At 41.2% G+C, this 24,024-nt stretch overlaps 1 protein-coding gene and 1 long non-coding RNA gene across 14 annotated transcripts in view; one reads left to right on the top strand and one right to left on the bottom strand.

Annotated features, from left to right (window-relative positions):
- LOC137420809 (uncharacterized) overlaps positions 1-14,627 on the top strand; it is an 83,895-nt gene extending 69,268 nt beyond the window's left edge. For both annotated transcript variants that reach the window (XR_010983198.2, XR_010983199.2), the window contains one exon: positions 14,427-14,627. This is a non-coding gene — a long non-coding RNA (uncharacterized LOC137420809). The remainder of the gene's footprint in view (positions 1-14,426) is intronic.
- Positions 1-24,024, bottom strand: part of LOC137420807 (synphilin-1) — a 406,546-nt gene that overhangs the window by 205,929 nt on the left and 176,593 nt on the right. The window lies entirely within an intron of this gene.

Raw genomic sequence — 24,024 nt, 5'->3', positions numbered from 1 at the left:
TAAATGAATAGGATGGATCCACGGGTGGATTGATTATTTCCCCTCGAGTTCCCCACATCGATACGAATCGACAAAGTGATGGATTGGCATTCTAAACGATGAGAGGGCAATTGTATGCGTTGTCTAAAATCAGTCATGTAGGATAAATATTGTCTTGCGTCACATGGCATTGGTGTCACATCCATGATTTAAGGTTTTAAACTTTTATCAATGAATTCCCAAAATAGCATCAATCCATCTACAACCTGATTTTTATAAAGTTAGTTGTGGTCTTTAAATGTCATCATTGTCTAAACTAGATTATTCTAGAGTATATTCAAGAGTATTGTCTAAATTAGAGTATTCTAGAGTGTTTTTTGTTCTACAAGAATATTTTGGAGCATTTTTTATTATTGTAGAGTATTTTAGAGTATATTCTAGAGCATTGTCTAAACTAGAGTATTTAGAGTATCGAGTATATTCTAGAGTATATTTGATAATATTGTCTAAACTAAAATATTTGAGTATTTTTTTTATTCAACTACAGTATTCTAGAGTATATTCTAAAGTATTGTCTAAACGAGAGCATTCAAGAGTATTTTTTTATTCTACTAGAGTATTCTAGAGTATTTTTTATTCTACTATAGTATTCTAGAGTATTGTCTGCACTGGAGCATTTGAGAGCATTTTTTTAATTCTCCTCGAGTATATTCTAGAGTATTGTCTAAATTAGAGCATTCGAGAGAATTTTTATTCTACCAACGTATTCTAGAGTTTTTATTCTACCATAGCATTCTAGAGTATATTCTAGAGTATATATTTTTTTGTTCTACTAGAGTATTCTAGAGTATATTCTAGAATGTAGAGTATTGTCAACACTTGAGCAATCGAGAGCATTTTGTTATTCTATGAAAGTATTCTAGAGTATTGTCTACACAAGAGCATTCGAGAGCATTTTTTAATATGAGAGTATTCTAGAGTATATTCTAGAGTATTGTTTACACTAGAGCATTCGAGAGCATTTTTTTCTTCTATGAGAGTATTCTAGAGTATATTCTGGAGTATTGTCTGCACTATAGCATTTGAGAGCATTTTTTTTAATATGAGAGTATTCTAGAGTATATTCTGGAGTATTGTCTACACTAGAGCATTTTTTATTCTATGAGAATATTCTAGAGTATATTCTAGAATCTAGAGTATTGTCTAAATTAGAGCATTCGAGAGAATTTTTATTCTACCAACGTATTCTAGAGTTTTTATTCTACCATAGCATTCTAGAGTATATTCTAGAGTATTTTTTTTTTTGTTCTACTAGAGTATTCTAGAGTATATTCTAGAACGTAGAGTATTGTCAACACTTGAGCAATCGAGAGCATTTTGTTATTCTATGAAAGTATTCTAGAGTATTGTCTACACTAGAGCATTCGAGAGCATTTTTTAATATGAGAGTATTCTAGAGTATATTCTAGAGTATTGTTTACACTAGAGCATCCGAGAGCATTTTTTTCTTCTATGAGAGTATTCTAGAGTATATTCTGGAGTATTGTCTGCACTATAGCATTTGAGAGCATTTTTTTTAATATGAGAGTATTCTAGAGTATATTCTGGAGTATTGTCTACACTAGAGCATTTTTTATTCTATGAGAATATTCTAGAGTATATTCTAGAGTATTGTCTAAACTAGAGCATTTGAAAGTTTTTTTTTTATTCTATGAGAATATTCTAGAGTATATTCTAGAGTATTGTCTGCGCTAGAGTATTTTTTATTCTATGAGAGTATTCTAGAGTATATTCTAGAGTATTGTCTACACTGTAGCATTCAAGAGCATTTTTTTTATTCTATGAGAGCATTCCAGAGTATATTCTAGAGTATTGTCTACACTAGAGCATTTGAGAGCATTTTTTTCTTCTATGAGAGTATTGTCGAGTATATTCTAGAGTATTGTCTAAACTAGAGCATTTGAGAGTATTTTTTTTATTCTACTCGAGCAGTGGGTTCTTTACCTTATTTGAGTCATGGACCCCTTTGAGAATCTGGTGAAAGCTACGGACCCCTCCCCAGAAAAATGCACATAAGCACATAAACACAAAATTTTGCATGCAATGAATAAATTTAATTGCATAGGAAAATTATTTCCTTCACATACTGTTATAATCAGAATAAAAAAACAATCTTCACAAAGAATACATCTCACTTTTTTCATGCAAAAATCAACGACCATTCCCTGAATAAAATGAAATATATCCAAATTGTGCAAATTAAACAAAAAATAAACTTCAATTCTGCTCAAAAAGTACATTTCAGTGAGAAGGGTTTTGTTGTTTGGCTTCAATTAGAAGATGAAATTGGGGAGTGGTCTTTGACAAGGCAACACGCATGTCATGTTTGACATCCAATCGATTTATACTTTTCGTTTTGATGGTAACAAGTGCTGAAAATCCTGACTCGCAAAGATTTGTGGTTGCAAACGGAATCAGAGCTCCCACAGCTCGCTTTGCTAGACGAGGGTAGGTTTGTGTCAAGGAACACCAAAATTCTCCAAGACTCTTCGAGTTGAACTCATGTCGTATCATTTCCTTTGTCCTCAGGTCAATGAGGTCATCTTTGGCAAGGTCTGCATCATTAATACAGTTTATATCAGCAAGGAAAAGATTACGAATCCACGTTTCAACTTCAAGGTCATCTGAGCAGAAGTAACCTTCGAACGAGTTCTGCAATGTTTCCAGGTGTCTGCACATTTCTGCCTGCAGAGAAATTGACAGGGCTATGTCTCTCTCGACTCCATCCTGCAGAAGCACTTCCTCCAGCATTGGAAAGTTTGCATCGTTGTGTGCCTCCAATCTACTCTTCCACAGTGACAGCTTGGCCAAAAGAGCTTGTAGGTTTTCAGCAGCATCCATAATGGTGACTGCAGGGCCTTAAATCGAAAGATTCCTGAGTCGTGACAAGCCGTGGAAAGTGAGAAATAAGCAGTTAACTATGGAGTGGCACTGGGTGGCGGTCCTGCAAACGACGACACCAAACTGTAAACACGCGGTCTAGCGGCCAGCGCTAAAATCTGGGGCAAGGTACATTTTCTTCAATTTCTATCGACGGGAACTACTCTAGAAGTCATAACTTGACGACGATGACAACTGTATGCTACCTGACTGTGCACTCAGTATCATCCCATTTCAACCTACCTTACAGATCTACTAGTCTTCAGTGAGCAATAGTAAGTACATAACATCCTGTACAAGTGTACATAGACAAAAAATAAAACTTTTTATAAAAAGCTAGCGAAAATAAATTTTAAATAATTTTTCTGCACCTGGTTCACGGGCCCACCGGAAGCCCATCCACGGACCCCAAAGGGGTCCATGGATCACAGGTTAAGAACTCCTGTACTAGAGTATTGTAGAGTACATTCTAGAGTATCGTCTAAACTAGAGCATTTGAGAGTATTTTTTTTTATTCCACTAGAGTATTCTAGGGTATTTTATATTCTACTAGAGTATTCTAGAGTATACTCTAGAGTATTTTCTAAACTAGGGCATTTGAGTGTCTTTTTTATTATACTACAGTATTCTAGAGTATTTTTTATTCCACAAGAGTATTCGAGAGTATATTCTAGAGTATTGTCTAAGCTAGAGTATTCAAGAGTATTCAGTTTTTATTCTACCAGAGTAATCTACAGTAGTTTTTATTCTATTGGAGTATTCTAGAGTATATTCTAGACTTTTTTTTTTTTTTTTTTTTTTTGTATACTGAATCGAGGCTCGTGAAAGAGCTAACATTTACTTCACAAACAAATCAACCAGACAAACAAAATATATAAAAAGAGGGAGCGGAAGACAAGATGGGGAGAGAAGGGGAAGCACACATACACATACACATACACACATACACATACACATACACATACACATACATACACATATACACATACACATACACACATATATACACATACACATATACACATATACACATATACACATACACACATATACACATATACACATATACACATATACACACATATACACATATATACACATATACACATATACACATACACATACACATACACATACACATACACATACACAACATTTGAGAGCAGGGAGATGTGTCAGGGAGATGTGATGTGTCAGGGAGAGCAGGGAGCAGGGAGATGTGATGACTATTGTTTAAACTAGAGTATTTTGGAGTATTGAGTGTATGCTAGAGTATATTCTAAAGCCTGGTGTTGGCTTAGGCCTTAGAGGTTAGGGTGCCAGCTTGGGATCCTAGGATCCTGGGTTCGAATCTTGGTCGATCGTTGAGTTAACGCCAGGGGGGCTGACTCAGCCTGTCATTCTTCCGAGGTCGGCAAATTGAGTACCAGCTTGCTGGTAATTCCCTGTGTGTCGCAAAAAGGCGACAAACAGGGTTGGTGGCAGCAAGGGCATCCGGCCATAAAACATTGCTTCAAAAAGGGGACCATAGTACCCGAAAAAGGCCAACCCCTGCTCTGCGGGGGGAAATGGCCTCGAAAGGTGGTTTCTAGAATATATTCTATAGTATTGTCGAAACTAGAGTATTCTAGAATATTTTTTTATTCTACTAGAGTATTCGAGAGTATATTCTCGAGTATTGTTTAAAGTGGAGTATTTTTTAAGATTACTTGACATTATATCTAATACCAAGAAGGTGGAGGTCGAGACAGTCAACACAACCTTTGAGACAGTTACGTATTACGTTCCCAAACCCCGGTTACAGTGCACCTCAGAGTCTGGAGCGGGCACACGGCAGAAAGATATGTTATTTTGAGTGTTCTAATAAACCATGGTAAAACCACACCAATGCAATTGTAGAACAAAACAAGTAATTGTATTAACAACTCTCACATACACAATAACAACACTATTAAAGAAAGTACAATGAAAATGTCACTTGCATCAAATGAACAATACATGTGATGGTACCATCATTCCCCAATGCTCTCAAAGCAAGGAACTCATGATACGCCAAACGTGAGTGGGATGTAACATTCCCCAAAGTCCGTGCACGGATCCCCACGCTGGTTGAAGATTGAGGTCGTGCAGAACGGCAAATCAATAGGCAGGTATTGGCGCGACTGTGGATGAGGAGTTACGAGGTGAGAGGTCCATTTGGGAATTGAGCTGATAGGTAAACCAACGGCAAACAACCCGATAAAGTCGATACGGAAATCCCAACGGCAAAACAAGATGCACCAAGCGGACAGCCTCTTCTTCTTCGAGGACAAAATGGCATATTTCTCCAACGATGACTCACACTTGGTGATAAAACCCGAGACGCAGGTTTAATTGCACTTAGTAAGGGCATTTAATGAGATATTTCACAAATCTGTTAACTAAATTGTTACCCAAAAATTTCTTCACCAATATGTTTGTAAAGGTGTGTAATAACATGTGTTAAAATGTTGAAGTTCAACTCCCGTGGGAAACCCAGAAAAAAAGCTGTTGAATTCGGGTACCGAAAAATTATTTTCGAGAATTTTTATTTTTTTTAATCGGCCCTTAAGTAACTTATGAGGGGTCAAATAAGGGTTTTTCATGATTCTGAGTTGATTGTTAACATTTATATTTTCACTTTTACATTTACACACAAAGTAGCTTTTATTTCACATACATATATAATACTCAAGAGTTATTTCTCATTCACAATGTCAGAAGTTTCAACAGTCATTGTCTATGTCTTCTTCAGACTCAACAACATCATGACTGCAGTTTCTGCATGTAATGCCATTACAGACTCCACAGGCCGAGATGCACGTGACCCCATTCTTCTTGCAGCTGCATCGCCGGTTGCTGCAATCTCCATGACAATTACAGCTCGTGAACTGCAATAGCTCCTCAGGAGCCGTGGGGTCCAGTGTTGGAACTGGCTCATACCCAGATTCTCTTCATCCAGCCATTCCAGTTGGAGTGTGGGAACTCAGGATCGTTGGCTTTGATCACCCACCCCGCTGCCCAGAGTGTGTCACCTGGAGTGAGGAGTGGCTGATCATGAGCCAGGGAGGAGGAAAGCTCAGCGAGGGGGAGAAACATGATCGCGTTCGTTCCTATCTGTTTCCTGTTCGTAAATGGAATAATCTTTACTTCAGTTTCTCTCAGGATCTTAGCTTTGTCGAGTGCCTTCAACTTCACCCGGGGGAAAGCTGCTGTTGTCTGTGGATCTGGCAAAGGTGGTGCCGGAGAGGTGACTTCGATCCAACCCATTGAGTGAAAGGGAGTGTTTCCGTGAATAGAGACAATGTTTAAATCTATATTGTCTCCAACAAACTGAGTGACTGCATTGTTTGTTTCCCCAACCTCCATAAAGACCACCTGATCATTACTTGACAATTCACTTTCACTGGCTGGCACTTTGGCTGTCATCACTGATTGATCCTCAAGCGCAGCATCAACCGCAACCTCATCATTGATCTGTTCATCGGTTTCCTCCACAATGGTGTCAAGAGTGCCAGAAGTATCTGGAACATCATCTCCACTCCTACTATTAAGGAAGCAGTATTTGTAGTTTTGTGTCTCCGTGTAAGACTCAGTGTATCCCAGCCGGTGGAACTTGTTGAGCATCCATTTTGACCCAAATCTATGATCAAGTTGTATGGCAAGCCCCATTTGGTGTGGCAATACTCCAGACCGAGGTCGACAGGCCTTAATAAAATTCTGCCCCCAAACGGCAACTCTTTCGTCTGTCTTGACAATCGGTCTCAAGAACATCTGAAGGCTTGCAGGAACAAGTGTCAGCTGACTATCGATGTCAGTCATACTGTGTGTGGTGGGGTATGACTTTGGACCTAAATCAATCAAGGCAATATCATTGGTTATGAACTTGAGTGCCGTCTTTATGATCTGAGTCTTCTCATCTCCATGGTCAAGATTAGCATGATGCTCTCGCAGAATATTGTCGGTGCCATCTTTGAGACAGAGTACATCTGCCCTTCTTTCCTGTGTTGTGAAATACAAGGTGTCTTCGTATTTCTCTAGAAGTTTTATCTTTAGCCAATGCTTTGAATAAGAAAGGCTCTTCTCTGGTGACTGATCAAACTCCTGCAGCTTTTCATGGACTTGGTCCATGTTCATTACCCCATGCTCTAATTCTGAGTCTAACCATTCGCAGAATTCAATAAAAACTGCCTCTCGCTCCTCATCAATACTCCTCTGTCCTCTCTTCCTTTTTCCTTCCTCATCAGTCTTGGACAAACTGTCACCTCTCGCAAACATAAGTTTGCATCGCAAATGGTACAGTGTTTCTTCTGCTACCAAGTCGTTGATCCCTTCCAGGCGTCCAGTGACTTCAGTGCCCCAGTCATCCCCGCGACTCCGTGCTGTCTTCAGCAAGCTTGCCTTCAGTGTATCTGCAGTCAAATTATCTGGCACTCTGTATTTCTTTCTAGCTTGTGCTGGATTATTTTTGTAGAGCTGGGCTGGTTGGTTGCAAAGAATGCATACATCCTTATACAGGAGGTCAACTGACTGTGATCTTCTAGAACTGCAGCCAGTTGATGAACTGAACTCACAAGTAGTGCGTCTTCTCTTCAACTTTGATGACTCTTTCTCTGCCTTTGATGCTTGAGCTGACTTCTTGGTGGTTGCAACAAAGTTGTTGTACAGATCATTTTTACACTTCTGGTGGTACCTCAGTTTTCCTTCCTTTTGAGCCTCCTTCATACGTTCCACAACAGTAACATTTTCGACAGTTTCTGCTTGTTTCAATAAAGTTGAGTATCCCTTTGGAGTTGCCTGTATGAGCCTTTCAGCTGGTGTATCCGAGCGTGCACAGATGAAGCAATTGAGCACAGGTGGAGTAACGTCTTCATCCATATTGCTAGACTCCATGTCCTGCAAAGTAGAAAACGAGATATATTTAGAAATTATTTTTCCACAAAGGAGTGTCTGTGGTGAAATATAAATGTTAACAATCAACTCAGAATCATGAAAAACCCTTATTTGATCCCTCATAAGTTACTTAAGGGCCGATTTAAAAAAATTAAAATTCTCGAAAATAATTTTTCGGTACCCGAATTCAACAGCTTTGTTTCTGGGTTTCCCACGGGAGTTGACCTTCAACATTTTAACACATGTTATTACACACCTTTACAAACATATTGGTGAAGAAATTTTTTGGTAACAATTTAGTTAACAGATTTTCATATGTTTCCCTTACTAACTCGCAACATATGACGATGTCGCAGGCAATCCCTCCCCCGGGAAGCCTCAACTCCTTCTCGCGACCAATATCAAAAAAGTCCGCTCGCAGCCTCGACGCGATTCATGCCTGTATCTCTCTCCTGGCTGTTTCCTCCTCCTCCTCCTCCTCCTTCCGGTTCTTTGCTGCGTTTTTCTTTTTCCTCCATAAACATTTATTTTTACCTTTTACTAAAGTCATCTCCATTTCACACAAAAATCCTAACAACAATATTACCTGAAACTAAAAAAATTCTACAAGTATATAATAACTCGATGCGCAAGATTGGAGGTCACGTCTTTTCGAAGCTGTCCATGCGCTCACGCTTTCGAAGTTAAGTAATTTTTCACAATTGTGTTTTTGTCGAAACTGTATCTATCTTTAGGTGTGTGTGCCTATAGTGTGTCTTTAGTAAGATTCTCGGTGTTAATTTTTCATACATGTATACAAAATCGTCAGTTAATTCGTGTCGCGTATTTTGAGGCCTAGTAGGCTCCTGTGTCCGACCTTGAGGCTTTGTTTTTCTCTCAGCTGTCCGTCGATTGTGCTGCAATTACTTTCGTTCTCTGTCTTTGTCCCAGTCTTTCACCCCATACTTCCTTGCTTAAAATCTCAACTCAAAAAAAAACAAACCCAAAAACAATATTTCCTTCTCTGTTCTTATTCATTGTTCTTATTCGTTTATTCGTTGTTCTTATTTGTTCGTTCGTTCTTCAATCACGTGTTTCACCCCCATTTCCATTTTCCATTTCCCCAGATAGTTTTCACTGCTCAATTTAAAAATGTTTAAACTTTCCCCTGAAGAACTGTATTCTGTCGTATATTATAACACCTTTTTCTTCTTCTTCTTCTATAAAAGGATGCTTTCGACTTGCTCAACAAATCTATTCATTCCAAAAAAAAATTCCATCTCTTACAGTTCCTCTTTTCTATATTCCCGAAACTCTCCTGCACTCCACCCCTCCTTCAGCGTCCTCAAACGTATTTTTGACTCGAAGGTCACAAGAAACTCATTTTGCAATAAATGTTCGTTTCCCATTAATCGTACACTTTCTAAAATCCAATGTCACCCCTCCCCTCCAAATCTTCCCTATCACACCTTCCCTCCAAAACTTCCCCATCACCCTTTCCCTCCAAATCTTCCCCATCACCCATCTCTTTCAAATATTCCCCCTTGCCCCTCCCCTCAAAATCTTCCCCATCACCCATCCCTTTCAAATCTTCCCCCTTGCCCCTCCCCTCCAAATCTTCCCCATCACCCCTTCCCTCCAAAACTTCCCCATCACCCCTCCCCTCCAAAACTTCCCCATCACCCCTCCCCTCCAAATCTACCCCCTTGCCCCTCCACTCCAAATCTTCCCCATCACCCCTTCCCTCCAAAACTTCCCCATCACCCCTCCCCTCCGAGACTCTCCCTCGCTCCTCCCCTCCCAGACTCCCCTCTCACCCCTCCTCCTCAAAGTGTCCTCCCCGCTTCTTCCCCCTTCCAACTTTCACCTTCATCTCCCCCAACCTTCTGACTCGCTCTTCCCCCTCCTCAAATAACACTTCACTGTCCCTCACCCTATCACCATCAAACCTTTTGTCCGCCCCATTCTTCCCTTTCTCCAAGCTATTCTGAAATCTCTGACACACCTTCAACAGCTCTCCCTACTACTTCCTCCTCTTCCACATCTTACCCTACCCCTCCCCTCCCCCCCCCCCCCCTGTTCTGTATCCGATGCTCCCCCTTCCTCTTCATTAATGGTATAGACCTCAAACATCTGGGGCCTTCGCTCAAACTTGACTGATCTCTCCATACAGGTTGCTTCTGACAAACCAGACGTGATCTGCTTAACAGAAACTTTCCTCCTTCATGATGTCTCTGATTCCTTGGTATCTCTCCCAGGTTACTCCCTCCTCCGGTATGATAGACCTGAGCCTCGTCCTGGAGGTGGGGTTGCTATCTTTATTTAAAAAAAACTCTCTTCCTCACTCGCCCTGCACTGCCCTCTCTTCACCTCACCCCCAGGAATACCTTTGGCTACGGATTCCCCGCCGCTCCCATCTTTTGTTCATATGTGTGTTGTACCGTCCACCAAACAGTGATGACTCCATCTACATCTCGCTGTCTGATAATATGGACCAACTTCTATCGACCCATCCCAACTCTCTTCCTCATATGTGGTGACTTCAATTGTCACCATGCCAGTTGGCTGGGTACCTCTCTCACCTCTCTCATTACCTCATGTACCTCTCTCACCAGCCATGGCTCTTCAGCAAAGGACTTCTGCGACTCACTGGGACTGACACAATCTGTCAATTTCCCGACCCGGATCTCAGTCAACGGAGCATCTTCTCTTCTGGACTTGGTTATGACTAACTTCCCTGAAAATGTCTGCTGCTCTTCTTCTGCTCCAATCAGCTCATCTGATCATGTGCTTGTTAAAGTGGACATCTCTCTGACCATTCTCAGAGAGCCTCCTTAGCGCTGAAGAGTCTGGCATTTCACTCAGGCCAACTGGCACGGTCTTCAAGCAGCCATCAATCATCTGGACTGGTCTCCCATCTCTACCGCCTCTGACATCAACTCATCCTGGGAATTCTTCCAAAGTAAATTGCTCTCTCTCATGCACAGATTTATCCCATCTCGTCTTCAGTTGTCATACCCTTCCTCCCATCCATGGTACACGGAATCTTGTGGTGAGGCTGTTGCCCAGAAACAACTTGTTTTCGTCTCCTGGAAAGCAAATCCAACAGAAGGAAATCTCATTTCCTTTCACAAAGCCCAGAACAAGTGTGTGTCCACTCTCAGGAGAGCCAGGAAACAATATCTCTCCGTTTTCAAGACCGAACTCTCTTATCTGTCTCCCTCTTCCAAATCCTGGTGGTGTCTGGTCAAATCTGTTTCTGCTGTTTGTTCCCCCTCCATCTCCTCCCTCACCGCAAATGACGACACAGCTGACTCCGCACGTGAAAAAGCTGAATGCCTCAACTCTGTGTTTGCCTCTAAATCTTGTGTCCCAAACCCATCCTTCTCTGTACCCACCGTTCCCAGTTGTACCCAGCTGCTCCTGGACTCTGTGTCCTTTCCTCCTGACAAGGTGGAAAAGTTTCTGTCAACCCTCGACACTGATTCTGCAACTGGACCTGACGGCATCAGCCCACGGGTCCTAAAATCCTGTTCTTCCGCTCTTTCACTCCCTCTCTCTGTTCTCTTCACCCTCTCTTTTGCTCAAGGTCATCTGCCATCTGCTTGGAAATCAGCCAACATCACTGCTTTGCACAAAAAAGGTGCAAAAACAGATCCTAGCAACTACAGACCAATCAGCCTTCTCCCAATTGTCATCAAAGTCATGGAGCCATCATTGCTTCAGATATGAAATCTTTCCTCTTCTCCAATGGCTTCATCTCTGATCATCAATTTGGTTTCAGACCTGGTCACTCTACTCTGGACATGCTGCTTCTGCTTTCTCAACAATGGATGGAGGTCCTCAATGCCAAACAGGAAATTCGAGCCGTCTCCCTTGACATATCACGTGCCTTCGATACCGTCTGGCACCCCGCTCTGCTCACCAAACTCTCCTCCTTTGTTGTCCATGGAAATCTCAACACATGACTGGCGGACTTCCTCTCTAGTCATAGTCAACGTGTGGCCCTGAATGAGTTTCTCTCATCTCCTCTTCATGTTCAGGCTGGAGTTCCCCAAGGCAGTGCTCTGGGCCCTGTGCTTTTTCTGGTCTTCATCAATGATCTCTCTGACTCTCTTGAAAATCCTCTCTATCTCTTTGATGATGACTCTACTCTCTGTCGCTCCATTCCTCATCCCTCAGATCGGCAGTCTGCAGCCTCCTCACTCTCTGCAGACCTGGACAAAATCACAGACTGGGCAAACAGGGTGGAACATGTCTTTCAATCCTGACAAATCTCACACTCCTACGATGTCTCTCCGAAAAGACTGACTGGACAACCCTCCCATCCACTTTCTGAATAATCCTCTCCAAGAAGTTCTGTCACTCAAGCTTTTGGGTCTCACTATCTGCCATGATATTTCCTGGGAAAACCACATTTCAAATCTGGCCTCCAAAGCCAGTCGCCGACTGGGCATCCTCCGTCGTGCGAAGTCCTTCCTTGGCACACCTGAGCTCCTCACCACATACAAGGCTTTCATCCGCAGCTCAATGGAATACTGCTCTCCCCTCTGGGTGGTGCTCCTGCCTCAAACCCAGCTCGACTTCATGCTGTTGAAACCAAAGCGTTCAGAATCATTGGAATCTCCCGCGATGAAGCTAACTCCAAGGGTCTTTCACTCACTCACCGCAGGCAGGTTGGTGGTCTTTCCGTCTTCTACCGACTCCTCTCTGGCCTTGCCCCCCCAGCTCTCTCTGGGCTCCGTCCCCCAAATATTCCTACAGGTCGCACAAGATCTGCCTACAACCCTCTTATGGTTAAACTGCCAAAATCAAGACTCTCTGCTCACCTTCACTCCTTCATTCCTCTTTTCTCCCACCTCTGGAACAAACTCCCTCACGCTCTTCAATCCCACACCTCCCTCCAGGTCTTTAAAACAGCTGTTCACCACCATCTCTTATCTTCCCCCATCCAAAACCTTGATCTTTTCTACCCCCGCTAATTTCACCCGAAATCCACCTTTTTGAAATACCAACTTCTGTCCTGGAAGTCCTTGGTGTCCTTGTGTTTTATTCTTCTCCCACTCCCCCCCCCCTTCCCACGCCTCCTCCCCCCAAGCCCTCTCCCTCCCACACATCTACGTGCTCTCAAATGTTGTGTTTGTGTGCTTCCCCTTCTCTCCCCATCTTGTCTTCCGCTCCCTCTTTTTATATATTTTGTTTGTCTGTTTGATTTGTTTGTGAAATAAATGTTAGCTCTTTCACGAGCCTCGATTCTGTATACAAAAAAACAAACAAAAAAAAACAAAGGCGGAAGTGACGGATCTGTAACACAGGTTACTCCTCCATCACAAAGTACTGCCCAAGCAACCCTCAGTCTGGGTATGCATAATCAAATAATAAATAAATACAAAACTCATGGAAACACGAGGAGATAGAGGGTAAAACGGCAACAAACTGACAACTTCATTGGCAGTGGGGCCATAGTTGGACAAAAGGTAGGAAGTTAACAAACTGGAAAAGAGGAGGGAGAGGGGTGGGAGGAAAAAAATGACCTGTAATTAGTAAGAGGGTATAAGCTTCCTGGGTGACCTCGAGGTACGCATACTCGCCTCAAAGTGACTGGGTTCGAATCCAGACCCAGTTATAAAATGTCATCCCGACGTTTCACAGGCAGGGTGATTCATCAATGTGTGTGCCATCCCTCGGGTGGATGTTAAACTGGGAGTCCAATCTGGCGTTATTAGTTGGTGGATATTGAAGATCTCAAGGTAATTGTGCTGAATATGAAAGAAGAAGAGTAAGAGAGTCAGGTGCCAGAGGTTTAATTAAGATAGACACACACACACACAACAGGCATTTTAAGGCCAATTTCCCTGCTAGAGCGGGGGTTAGCCTGGGTTAATTAAGATATAAAAGATCACATATAGGATTGGGTGTGGCAGGGTGTGGCATGCCTCATCCTTGGAGGGAAGAGTACGATTGAACTTCCTAAGGAAGACTGGAGACAAGCATAACATAAAAAGGGTGGAGGTGGGAGATACTGTAAGTGTCGATTGGATTAGATCCTGGAGGAGATGGGAAGAATAAGCTGAGAACAGAGAGAGATATAGTCCAAGAGCTACGCATCACTTTTAATCATGTGTCTGAGGCCAGAAGGTTTGAGGATGATTTCTGAATCAGGATTTTGTGCTGATTACGAAAACTGATTTCTTAAACAGCCATTTGACACTAGAAAGATTATTATGGTCTGAAAATTGAGGAAGTAGCTGCTACGATTTGTATATCACTTGACATTAATCACGTAACAGGTGTCTTATTTTCATCACAAGTTGTGTTTCATCCATGTAGAAAGTTCATGTAGGCATTCATTTGTTCATTTAATTTGATCGTTGTCATGGGAACATAGTTATTGTGGATAAAATTACACAATGTTTCCCCTATCCCCATTTTATCAGAAACTGCACCATTTTCGTTAAGTCTTATAAAAGCAATTGCTTATGAAAAACAGACACATATACATTAATTGTTCTATGAAACTAACTTATGTTATATATGTAATCATGCCAAATCAAGTCCCAGCCTATGACACGATTCTGTTTTAATCACTCAATTTCATTTTAATATGTCTCTTCTAGGTCCAGATCAGTGGCTGTCTTATCAGAGGAAGAAGAGTATTCTGTCATGTCATCATTTCCATCATCACACTTCTCCCTGCTCTCAAATGTTGTGGTTGTGTGCTTTCCCTTCTCTCCCCATCTTGTCTTCCGCTCCCTCTTTTTGTATATTTTGTTTGTCTGGTTGATTTGTTTGTGAAATAAATGTTAGCTCTTTCACGAGCCTCGATTCAGTATACAAATTTTTTTTAAAAATCACTCATCTCTTCATCTGTGTCCTTATCAATCTGACAACAAACATCTTCTGGAACCTGTCTGCCTTCAAACCATTTTAAGTGTACGGTGTTGGTCATTCATTCTCCGGTATCCATCCACCTCCTCTGGCTTCCAAGCATAGGGATCGGATATTGTTGCTCTCTTCCACATTGACGCAACCAGGTTTGTTTGCTTCACTTTCTCAGAGGGAACAGACATGCGTGGAGACAGAGCGCTAAGATCTGATACCCTGATTTTCTCCAGAGGCTTAGGTTGGCCCTTTGGTGCGAAATGCTATTAGAAGAGGATGTGTCTGGCAGTATTCACCGACGTCTGCTTCGGTTTCCCATACAGGGTACAGACAAAAGCCTCTGGGTCTACGAACAAAGTTTGGGATATGGTTGGACACTGTCCCAGTTTGGCAGAGGCTATCCAGAATTTGTGGTCTTTCTCCAGCAACACCAATGGACGAGCTTTACCCTTGCATGCACAAAACTGGCTGCGTAGTCACATCCTGTAAGACGTGCAATCCTGGAATGTCGCCACAAAACTCTGGTCCCATATTTTCAGCAAGATTCGACACATCGATGTACCGTCTGGAATGTTTTTGTACCAACGCCATCATCAAGCCACAGGTGAGCAGGACGGTTGTGCGCATGTGTGAGAAGAATGATGAGAACATCTGCATCTGAGTTTCTGATAATGATATTTATATTTTGGCAAATTTTACACATGTGCTTTACTCTTCGTTCTTTACCTATTTACCTCTTCATGCTTTACCTCTTCCATATCATGCTTTACCTCTTCATGCTTGACCTCTTCCATATCATGCTTTACCTCTTCCATATCATGCTTTACCTCTTCCATGTCATGCTTTACCTCTTCCATATCATGCTTTACCTCTTCCATATCATGCTTTACCTCTTCCATGTCATGCTTTACCTCTTCCATATCATGCTTTACCTCTTCCATGTCATGCTTTACCTCTTCCATATCATGCTTTACCTCTTCCATATCAAGCTTTACCTCTTCCATGTAATGCTTTACCTTTTCCATGTAATGCTTTACCTCTTCCATGTCATGCTTTACTCTTCGTTCTTTACCTATTTACCTCTTCATGCTTTACCTCTTCCATATCATGCTTTACCTCTTCCATGTCATGCTTTACCTCTTCCATATCATGCTTTACCTCTTCCATATCATGCTTTACCTCTTCCATGTCATGCTTTACCTCTTCCATATCATGCTTTACCTCTTCCATGTCATGCTTTACCTCTTCCATATCATGCTTTACCTCTTCCATATCAAGCTTTACCTCTTCCATGTAATGCTTTACCTCTTCCATGTAATGCTTTACCTCTTCCATGTCATGCTTTACTCTTCGTTCTTTACCTATTTACCTCTTCCATATCATGCGTTACCTCTTCCATGTCATGCTTTACCTCTTCCATGTCATGCTTTACCTCTTCCATATCATGCTTTACCTCTTCCATGTCATGCTTTACCTCTTCCATATCATGCTTTACCTCTTCCATGTCATGCTTTACCTCTTCCATATCAAGCTTTACCTCTTCCATGTAATGCTTTACCTCTTCCATGTCATGCTTTACCTCTTCCATATCATGCTTTACCTCTTCCATATCATGCTTTACCTCTTCCATATCATGCTTTACCTCTTCCATGTCATGCTTTACCTCTTCCATATCATGCTTTACCTCTTCCATGTCATGCTTTACCTCTTCCATATCATGCTTTACCTCTTCCATATCAAGCTTTACCTCTTCCATGTAATGCTTTACCTCTTCCATGTAATGCTTTACCTCTTCCATGTCATGCTTTACTCTTCGTTCTTTACCTATTTACCTCTTCCATATCATGCGTTACCTCTTCCATGTCATGCTTTACCTCTTCCATGTCATGCTTTACCTCTTCCATATCATGCTTTACCTCTTCCATGTCATGCTTTACCTCTTCCATGTCATGCTTTACCTCTTCCATGTCATGCTTTACCTCTTCCATATCAAGCTTTACCTCTTCCATGTAATGCTTTACCTCTTCCATGTCATGCTTTACCTCTTCCATATCATGCTTTACCTCTTCCATATCATGCTTTACCTCTTCCATGTCATGCTTTACCTCTTCCATATCATGCTTTACCTCTTCCATGTCATGCTTTACCTCTTCCATGTCATGCTTTACCTCTTCCATGTCATGCTTTACCTCTTCCATATCAAGCTTTACCTCTTCCATGTAATGCTTTACCTCTTCCATGTAATGCTTTACCTCTTCCATATCATGCTTTACCGCTTCCCTCTTCATGCCAGCCTATTCGTGGTTGCCAGCTAGGCTGGGTACCTCTTCCATCACAATACCACCTTCCTTTACCAGTTTACCTGGTAATGGTATGTCTTGTTATCCAGTCCCACAATCAATGTGTGCCCTTGGATCTGCTCGAGGTATGGTGATCTCTGCCAATGCTTAACAGGAAGTGTAAGATGGCTGTCTTGAAGTTTCCTGAGTTCAGCGCAGCATTTAATTCTTTGAACAATTTTTGTCAGGACCAGAGATGATGAAGTCAATATCTGAATACTCTGGTCGTCTCATGTCCCGCTCAATATCTTTGATTGATGGGCTTTTGTATGTGTCACATATAAAGTCTACTCTCTTTGCGAAGTCCAACAATCTTTCAGAGAACAAATCCAATGAAGTCCAACAACGAATTCCTTAACATTCTGGGGTGCAAAAAGCACAAAAATGGCGATTTTCACCAAAAATAAATCAGCAGCTGTAGTAATTAAGCAAGCCATTGTTCCAATAATTAAACTGATCTATCATGATTTTATCAACCAAATTAACTGGGACATTCGTAGAAATTAAACCATGTCAAACAATACCACAATCTCATCATTCCAGATTTTAACAACTTATACGCCATATGGGATGGCAAGCGTCATGTTATTATCCTCCCCGGGGTACATAGATTACAGTAGATCTAGGTTCGTCCACGATAAGCATACGATGCCTCAAGAGCGTCGGGATTCCTCCCTTTCAATTTAGTGTTAAACAGCAGTAGCAACAATAAGTGTTTGTGGTTTTTGTTTTTTCACTTCTGGTAGGGGTGTCCCCATGAAACGCCACTATAATCTATTTATACACGTTAACAATAAATCCTTATTTGGGGGGGGGGGGGGGGGGGGAGGGGGATATTATTATTATTAATATTGTTTTGTAATAACGTTAATAATATGCTATTATCATTAGTGTTGTTACTTTTGTTATTAGAAGCGGACTTGGAAAAACGCCACAATTAGCTATCGTAACACAGATATACACCTTAACATCGATTCCGCCCAAGGAGGAAAAAAAAAACACTTGGGGAGGGTAAAGGGACAGAGGGGCGAAGTCGCTACAGCGACTCGTATGACCTTAGTCCTCCTGTCACGTTTCGTTGAGATTGGATAGGTATAACGACTGAATGTATCGCGGTAAAAAAGACAGACAAACAGACAGACACCAAAATGCATATTTTAGTATTATTAGGTTTGTGAAGGATAAAGACGCCAATGCACATGTCCCGATAATAATGCATACCCATCCCAAATATTTCTGCACAGGTGGCAGGCAATAAAGCAACTGTCAAATCTATGGGGCAAGTGTGTCCATGTAGCAGGAGAATACCTTGATAAACAAATGGGGTTTCATCTACTTCATGTGCTTTTTGATTTTCGAGAAATAAAATGAATTGTTATCAAAGGGAAGAGGTCCAGTCTCTGGAAGTTCTCGGTTTCACTATCAGCCATGACCTGGGCTGACCGCAAAGCAAACCTGGCCTCCAATGCCAGCCGCAGACTAGACAGTAGACATCCTTTGTCAAACCAAGTCTTTCCTTGGGACCTTTGTGTGAAATCAAAGGCCTTTGTGTGAAACACAGAGGAGTACTGCCCTCTACTATGGGCTGGAGCCCCAGCATCACATCTGTCTTTCCTGGATTCTGTGGAATCTAAAGCTCTCAAAAGTATTGCAATCTCCCATGATGAGGCAGACCCCTAATGTCTGTTGCTTTCACATCACTGGCATGTTGGTGATCTCTCTGTTTTCTACCATCTATTCTGCAACAATCTCGTCTCTTGTCATCTCCTTTCCTGAAAGTCCTTGGAGTGTCCATCTGTCCCAGATACCCTGCCCCAACTCTCAGCCTTCTACATAACTCCCGATGTCCCTGTTCTCTACTGTTGTTGTTTCCCTCTCTCTCCCCCTCTTGTCTCCTGCTCCCTTTATTATATCTTCTATGAGTTAGCTCTTACATGAGCCTCGACTGAGTATAGAAAAATCACATCTAATTTCCCCGGCATAATGGGGACCAAGCGTGAATTTCAAAAGCTGAGGAATAAATACGACCTGCAATCATTTTAAAATTTGTTCAAATACGTCTCTGCGTAAACAAATGCACTATTATGCAGGCAGTGAAAGTTCAGTACACATCCCATGGAATAATTCCCCGAGGCAGCGACATCTTGCCTGTATAGGTCCTATATGATTGGTTTCAAAAAGCAAATAAGGATCACCAAAGACAACCCATGGCTGCCTCCACAGACAATACTGGGAAATGGAATGTTTCATTTGCTTCTTAAATCATTTGATGTAATCCGCAGGGCAATGCCAGGTGAATAATTATGTTAAAGGATATAGTTATTGTGAGTGTTTGAAATAAAAAGTTGAATTTACCATTTAATAATTTAACTAGAATGGCACTCAGTAGAGAGCATACTTCCGCCAGGTGAACAGTTTACGTTTTGTATCCTAGAGTACACCAGGAAATCACAATACAGAATCACATTTAATCAAAATCATCCGTCCACAAGTTTTTGACATCCTGCTTTGTATCGTTTTTGCCACTATCTCCCAAAGGTGAAGAATCATTTTAAAAATTCTACTAGCCGGATCCGGATCTTAACCAAAGTTGAATCGATTCTTCTTTGTCACACACACACAACCTGTCCACCAAGCTTCGTCCAAATCCGTCCATAACTTTTTGAGATATCCTGCTATATGTTGGTTTTAGCCCTATCACTCAATGGTGGAGAATCACTTAAAAAATTAAATAACTCCCATATCCGAATCCATATTCAGATCTTCGCCAAAATCGAATCGATTAGTCCTTGTCACACACACAACCTCTCTACCAAGTTTTGTCCAAATCCGTCCATAACTTTTTGAGATATCCTGCTATATGTTGGTTTTAGCCCTAATCACTCAATGGTGGAGAATCACTTAAAAAATTAAATAATTCTCATATCCGAATCCATATTCAGATCTTCGCCAAAATCGAATCGATTAGTCCTTGTCACACACACAACCTCTCTACCAAGTTTTGTCCAAATCCGTCCATAACTTTTTGAGATATCCTGCTATATGTTGGTTTTAGCCCTAATCACTCAATGGTGAGGAATCACTTAAAAAATTAAATAATTCTCATATCCGAATCCATATTCAGATCTTCACCAAAATCGAATCGATTCTTCCATGTCACACACACAACCTCTCTACCAAGTTTTGTCCAAATCCGTCCATAACTTTTTGAGATATCCTGCTATATGTTGGTTTTAGCCCTAATCACTCAATGGTGAGGAATCACTTAAAAAAATTAAATAATTCTCATATCCGAATCCATATTCAGATCTTCACCAAAATCGAATCGATTCTTCCATGTCACACACACAACCTCTCTACCAAGTTTTGTCCAAATCCGTCCATAACTTTTTGAGATATCCTGCTATATGTTGGTTTTAGCCCTAATCACTAAATGGTGAGGAATCACTTTATAAATTAAATAATTCTCATATCTGAATCCATATTCAGATCTTCACCAAAATCGAATCGATTCTTCCATGTCACACACACAACCTCTCTACCAAGTTTTGTCCAAATCCGTCCATAACTTTTTGAGGTATTCTGCTATATGTTGGTTTTAGCCCTAATCACTCAATGGTGAAAAATCACTTTATAAATTAAATAATTCTCATATCTGAATCCATATTCAGATCTTCACCAAAATCGAATCGATTCTTCCTTGTTACACACACAACCTCTCCACCAAGTTTTGTCCAAATCTGTCCACAACGTTTTGAGAAATTTTGTTCACAAACGGACAGACAAACAGACAGACAGGGGTGAAAACTTAACCTTCATCCACCTTTGGCGGTGGAGATAATAATTCAAGTTTTTAAATGGAATACTGTACAAGGAAAGCCAATTTTGTAAAGAAGTATTGCTTGAGTGGCCAAACTTTACTATAAGATAAATGCATGCGGACATCGCTCGCTTTCATTATATCCTTTCGAGAATCCACCAAAATCTACATAACAATCCAGTCCAACCCAGAATTTGAACACGTGACTCAAATCATCCCATATTTTGTTATGAGATACAGTGCCATGTTGGATTTCAGGAAATCTAATGAGTTTCATAATCACCATTATGCCAATTATTCATAAAATAAATTCACCACATATGTACAAAATCTTAATAGGCCTCAAACCTCAATGCCATCATGACCCACATCATGCTTGATTATAGTTCCCTGGCATGCAGTTCCATTCACAAATCCCACCCATTGACTGCTATCTCATCAATCCAATGTGTGTGCTTCATTGTGGTCGAGTGCGACCATGAATCAGTTAGTAATGAAGTGTCAGGATTGCTTTAGAGGGCAGCTCGGAGTGCCAATCGATCTGAAAAATCAATCTTGTGCATGTTCCAATTTTTTTTTTTTTTTAAGTTAAACAGGATGACCTGAGAGTGGATGAGCTGCCGATTAAAAATGAATAAACAACAACAACCATCAGACAATTGCGCGAGCTTTGATCGTGCTTCAGCAATGGCGCACTTATAGGCCTACCAGCCAAATTGAATGAATCACATTTGAATAGCAGATGCTTGTACACGAGGGCATTTTGAAGACAGGATTAATTGTTTAAAAGCAAAACGGCAGATTCAAAAACGAAGCCTCGCAGGTTAAAAACACGGAAGCAAATTGATACATTTGTCCATTTTCCCCTAAAAACAACAATCAAGACAAAAACAGCTTCAAGCTAAATTTTGCCAAGGGACATTTCACATAATGGACGAATGTTTGCCTGCCAGGGCAATGGTCTCTTCAAACACGGTATAAAACTAGAACGGCACTCAGTAGAGAGCATACCTCCACCTGGTTGGCCATATCATTCAATGGTGAAGAATCACTTAAAAATTCTACTAGCTGGATCCGGATCCGGATCTTCATCAAAATTGAATTGATTCTTCCTTGTCACACACACACAACCTGTCCAACAAGTTTTGTCCAAATCCATCCATAACTTTTTGAGATATCCTGCTGTGTATCGTTTTTGGCCCTATCTCCCAATGGTGAAGAATCACTTAAAAAATTAAATAATTATCGAATCCGAATCCATATTCAGATCTTCACCAAAATCGAATCAACTCGTCCTTGTCAGACACCTAACGGGTCCACCAGGTTTCGTCCAAATCCGTCAACAACGTTTTGAAAAATCCTGTTCACGTTCACAGACAGACAGGTACACAAACAAGACAGGGGTAAAAACATAACATCCATGCACCTTCGGTGGCGGAGGTAATAAAAAGCTTGAAATAATCGACTTCAAAGTCTATAAAGATACATTTAACATTTCGCTCAGAATTGCACAGTTTGATAACTAAAGTACATAATGAAATGCTCTGAGTATTGTGCAACACCGAAGGCAACATGGCCACTTGGATTCCTGTTAGAGATCATAGATCATCAAGTTGTCTGAAAATCCTCTGTGGAATTAAGTCCATCACAAAGTGGCACATATAACACCATTAATAGAGCACAGAATAGCAAGGCCAGAAAACACACACACACACACACATACCCACACACACACACACACACACACACACACACACACACACACACACACACACACACACACACACACACACACACACACACACACACACACACACACACACACACACATACCCACACACACACATACACACACACACACACACACACACACACACACATACCCACACACACACACACACACACACACACACACACACACATACACACTGCAGAACTAGCTGTGGCGTTGTCATTGTGAGTGTCGATGACAACAATTTCCATGCAGATGCCATGCAAATAAAAGCGAGGTTATGGCTTTTCCCCATTGGCCATATCGGACCATTCTTTGACCCAGGATGGCTTGCCGCTTCACTGCTCACGGGGTCTATAATGGCCATGTCCATTTGTCAGGCACGATAAACAAACAGGCCTTTCAGGACCTTCCAAAACACAAAGGGAGCAGCAGGAGCCAACTTGCATACCTTAACAATATTCTCCTCAGGCTACAGTACAACCCAATCTCATGGAGCACATAATATAGCAACTAATAATTTATTTATAAAAAACGCTTCCACATGCAAGCATTCATACTATATATATATATATATATATATATATACAGTCACCTGAAAAAGTAAGTACACCCCATGTAAAGTTTTGACTTTTTCAACATATTTCAACATACAGCTATTTGATCTTCATTTCAACAATATTGATAGATAAAGGTGATATAATATAATAAATATCATGAAACATTTACATTTTGTAGTCCATTGTATAATTTAAATAAACATAAATGCAAATTTCGCATGTGGAAAAAGTAAGTACACCCCTACATTTATCACTACTTCAAATACCTAAAATTAGAATCAGGTGCACCAGCTCAGGTGCAAATGATTAGAACATCGTCAGAGAGGATCTTGGAGGAACCTGTCTTATTTAAACCTCAGACATTTCGTTTGGTTTGCTCTTTGTTGTTGAAGTGTGCGGCGTCACCATGCCTAGATCAAAAGAGCTCTCGGAGTCCTTCAGAAAGAAGGTTATAGATGCCGACGAGTGTGGGGAGGGATTTAAAAAGATCTCCAAACAATTTGAAATCAATCATTCGACTGTCCGGAAGATCATCTACAAGTGGAGAAGATTCCAAACAACTGCCAACTTGTTCAGGCCTGGCCGCCCCAGCAAGTTCAGGCCGAGAGCAGACCGCAAAATGCTGAAAGAAGTCTCTAAGAACCCCAGAATGTCATCACGGGACCTACAGGTAGCTCTTGCCACTGTTGATGTCAAAATGCACGAGTCTACCATTAGAAAGAGGCTGCACAAATTTGATCTACATGGGAGGTGTGCCAGGAGGAAACCTTTGCTGTCCAGAAAGAACATCAGGGAAAGACTAAAGTTTGCCAATGAACACCCAGGCAAAGACCAGCACTTCTGGAACAATGTGCTCTGGACAGATGAGTTAAAGGTAGACCT

Source organism: Myxine glutinosa, chromosome 2, assembly GCF_964187855.1.
Source record: "Myxine glutinosa chromosome 2, kmMyxGlut1.1, whole genome shotgun sequence".
In the NCBI taxonomy this organism is placed as follows: Eukaryota; Metazoa; Chordata; class Myxini; order Myxiniformes; family Myxinidae; genus Myxine; species Myxine glutinosa.
This window is presented reverse-complemented; position numbering and strand designations above follow the sequence as displayed.